Below are 4,106 nucleotides of genomic sequence, written 5' to 3' on the forward strand. Positions count from 1 at the left end.
GGCTAATAACCACAGAAACCTAGCCTCATCCCTCTCCTGTGGTAGGGCTTATGAACAGGGGAAGCAGCTTCTACAAATACTGGCGGTTTTTCTCCTCCCCGCCCCTATGCTAGGCCACTTGCCTTGCTGGTGAAGCCATAAAATCATGGAGAGCCAGCAACAGAGGATCAGCCAAACATCTTCATTGTAATTGGCTGTGTTACTGCCTTGAGGCACAGAATGGGGAAAGAATACATGGCACAATTAAGGTCTAAGGAGATGATGGTTAGTGTAATAGCACAGGTTTGTATAAACTGGCAAATCAGACATGGGCTAATTAACAGATAGATTTTATTAGTTATGGTTGATGTTTGGCCAAATGCCTAGAAATAGTCAATTGAATTACTGTAAAAAAATGGCTTATCAGTACGTTGATAGAAATTGTCCCTACATGCAATATTATTTAAATCAGGCAGGGGGCGGAGTAGATTTACCTTATTTCTCTGGGTTTGCGGGACCAAAAGGACACGGAATTGGTAGCTTTTTTTCAGGGCTAGCTAGGTTTGTATTCCCACTCCTAAAACAGTCTGCCAAATACGTGGGGAAAAGGGCTCTTTCTACAGGAAAGAAAGTACTCGGAGACGTCTTGCAAGGTCAGGACTTAAAAACGTCAGCCAATAAACGAATGACAGAAACTGTGGACGAAATGGCTGCGCAAGAAGGTTCGGGTCGTCGCTAGAGAAGAAAAACTACTAAGAAAGCATTGAAGAACCCCCGCGCAAAGAAAAAGAGTTCAGTTAAACGCCGCAAGTTCACGCGTACGGTTCGCGATATTTTTGCTCTCTAAAAATGGAAGTACTTAAAAGCGAATTAAATATTTTCAACGAACTACCAACTCAACTCAGCGTTGAAAAAGGTCAAACGGTATGGTGTAAGCCAATTTCATCTATCGACAGCAGTTCTATCATCGAATTCGTGGTACCGGGTACGGGAGACTCTTACACAGATTTGGCAATGACAATGATATATTGTAAAGTCAAAATCGTCAAGACCAACGGTGACAACTTGGATGCTGGGTCTAACGTTTCGCTCGTGAACAATTCTCTGCATTCGCTATTCAAACAAGGCGAAGTGAAACTCAAATGATACGACGGTTTCACCATCGGCCGCGAATTACCCCTATAGGGCCTATATCGAAACCTTGCTCAACTTTGGGTACGATGCAAAAAACACTCACCTTGCGACATCTGGATGGTACGATGACACGGCTGGAAGTATGGATCTGATAACAAACGCCGGATTCATAAAACGTCAGGTTCTAGCTGCTGAATCAAAAGAAATTGAACTTTACGGGAACATTTTTTGTGACATTTTTAATTTCAACAAATATTTAATTAATGGCGTACAACTTAAGGTTTCACTCACTAGAAATAGCAATAATTTTACCCTTTTTAGCGACACTGTCGACGCGTATAAAGTTGAATTTATAGACGCTGCTCTAATTGTACGTAAAGTTAAAATTATGCCTAAAATTTTATTAGCCCATCAGCAAGGATTATTACGTAGCAATGCCAAATATCTCTTTACTCGTACCGAAATTAAAGTTAAAACATTGGCTAGTTCTATTCAGAACGATAGTTTTGACAATATATTCTTAGGTCCGATGCCCAACAGAGTCATTATTGGTTTAGCCACCAACAAAGCGTATAAGGGCTCCGTTAAGTCTAATCCTTATAATTTTGAAAATTTCGACCTAAATTATTTGGCTCTATACGTTGATAACGAACAAATCCCTTCGAAAGCGTTGACCCCTAATTTTAAAGGTAAACAATTTACGCTAGCCTATCATTCGCTATTCTCGGGATCTGGGATACTCTACCAAGACGAGGGAAATCACATCGCGTTGGCTCACTTTCCTCTAGGCTTTGCCCTATATGCTTTTGATTTAACCCCCGACAATTCGGCCAGTGACGTCACGTTTTGGAACCCCGTAAAGAGAGGGCAACTACGTTTAGATTTAGGATTTGGTACCCCTTTAAAAGATTCTACGGTCGTTATCGTGTACGCTGAATTTCAATCTTGTTTACAGATAGATAAAAATAGGAACATTATTCGAGACTATTAAAATGACTACGACAAACGTGGACTTATCTCAGGCACTGTATAAAACACCGAACTTTTTAGGCGTTTTTTCTTTAGTTAGCTTTGGGTCTTGTAATGATAAAAAAGATTGAAATTTGACTCTGCCATTTTATTTAATAATATAAACTCATGTACGCGAAAAAAAACAATTGTAAACAATTTTTCCTATGTAACTTTTTTCACTCTTAATAAATACTTTAAAAACGTAACAAAAAAGACTCTTTATTGAAAATCGCTTACCCTTTTTTTCCAGAATTTCGTTAAGTCAACCAGTCCGATGCAAGAACGTACTACAATGCGGACTCTTATCTGTAAATTTGTTAGACTTTGCACGAACCTAAACCATCTTCTCGTGACGTACGCTAAGAGGAAGATGGTGGAAATTCCCAGTCTCACGAAATTAATTATCTACGAACACTATTTAACCAATGGAAAAATTTACCGACTTTACCCACTTACTTACACACTGAATAGATTCCACACTCAATCACTCACTAACTTAGATTTCATCACGGAAAAGAAGGATATAGGGGCTAGGAATTGGTGGGGATGGAAAATGGTATAAAAAGGGAGTAAAAAAATTAGAACAAATTATTCCAACCTTTTTCTTTGCTTGGAGCAAAACGAAATCGGGAGCAAAACGAAATCGAAATCAAAAATGAGGTAAATATTATTTTAAGATTTAAATAACTTTTAGAACAAAAATTTTAGATTTTAATTTTCTTCATGTAGAATTGAAGGGGATAGTAATGCAAAGCGCGAGCGATGATTCAATTAAATTTGAGATTAGAATAAGGTAATAAATTAAATTTCACGAATTATTTATACTGTACTAAAGTTAAAATTTTATGTATTGTTCTGTTAGCCTTGAGGTTGGAGAGCCCAGGATGCTTCTTCAAGTCTTGGAACATCAATTATATTGGGACGATGAGGGCGAAATACATTCCAGTAGGATACTACTCATCGTCCCAATTATTTTATAATAAAAAAATTAACATTTATCACGATTCTTTTATTTTCCTATCCAACAATAATCATTTCAGTATATATCAAACATTACAATAACAAGGATTATATGCAATTGCAATTGCTAAAATAGTGTATTCTACCGAGTTAATAGTCTCTAAGATTTCCTCCTGGGGGTTCCCCCGAAACAGGATTAATTTTTATCAAAGTTGTATCAGAAGTAAATTAGTGCGAAGTAAGCGCAATGTATTTTCAGCTATTCTAATTTTCCTAATTTAACACGTGACGAATTTTTTATCGCTAACCGATGAGCAGTAACCTCTATTTTTGGTTACATTTTACAATCTCCCGTGACATCAATTGGTTTCAGCCAATGAGAAATCAGGATTTACTTGGAAGTTTCGAGTGTTATTTGATCTCTAGATATACGACTCAGCGTTCTTTTAGTTCCTGGACCTCATCGAGAAGAGATACGTAGATTTTCGCGCTCCGTACCCCGCCTTCTCGACTCTATTTACAGGCAAAGGCTTAAGGATTTCCGTAAAAGTAAGTGACTTTATTATTTTACTGTAGTAGGAAATTAGGCCTTGTTTAAATTGAAGTAAATAGACTTAGATTCTAGTCAAATAGTCTTAGAGTCTAACCAAAATAAATAGAAAAACATTTATTGAAATTTAGTTGAGCAAGGTTTCGATATAGGCCCTATAGGGGTAAATTGAGGCCGATGGTGAAACCGTCGTATCATTGAGTTTCACTTCGCATTGTTTGAATAGCGAATGCAGATCGACTTGAAACTTTTCGTCACTGGAGAAATCCGCACGTTACTAAGGAACAACTAGTAAAGGCCGGATTCTACTATATTCAGCGGGGCGATGAAGTACGATGTTACAAGTGCCATGGCGTATTAGAAGGATGGGAATCAGGAGACGTACCAGAATGGGAACATGCTAGATTCTTTCCACACTGTCCGTCGAGGGATAATTCACCATCGGAAAAAAAGTACCTTTCGCAAGAATGGG

The 4,106-nt window shown here is 37.9% G+C and overlaps 1 long non-coding RNA gene across 1 annotated transcript; it reads left to right on the forward strand.

The window, feature by feature from the left end:
• Window positions 1-2,858: 2,858 nt before the first annotated feature.
• LOC149958385 (uncharacterized) lies at window positions 2,859-3,322 on the forward strand. Its single transcript, XR_016478280.1, has 3 exons — window positions 2,859-2,917; window positions 2,987-3,069; window positions 3,165-3,322. It is a non-coding gene; the product is annotated as an uncharacterized LOC149958385 (long non-coding RNA).
• Window positions 3,323-4,106: the final 784 nt, after the last annotated feature.

Source organism: Leiobunum rupestre, chromosome 2 (assembly GCF_980474605.1).
Source record: "Leiobunum rupestre chromosome 2, qqLeiRupe1.1.hap1, whole genome shotgun sequence".
In the NCBI taxonomy this organism is placed as follows: domain Eukaryota; kingdom Metazoa; phylum Arthropoda; class Arachnida; order Opiliones; family Sclerosomatidae; genus Leiobunum; species Leiobunum rupestre.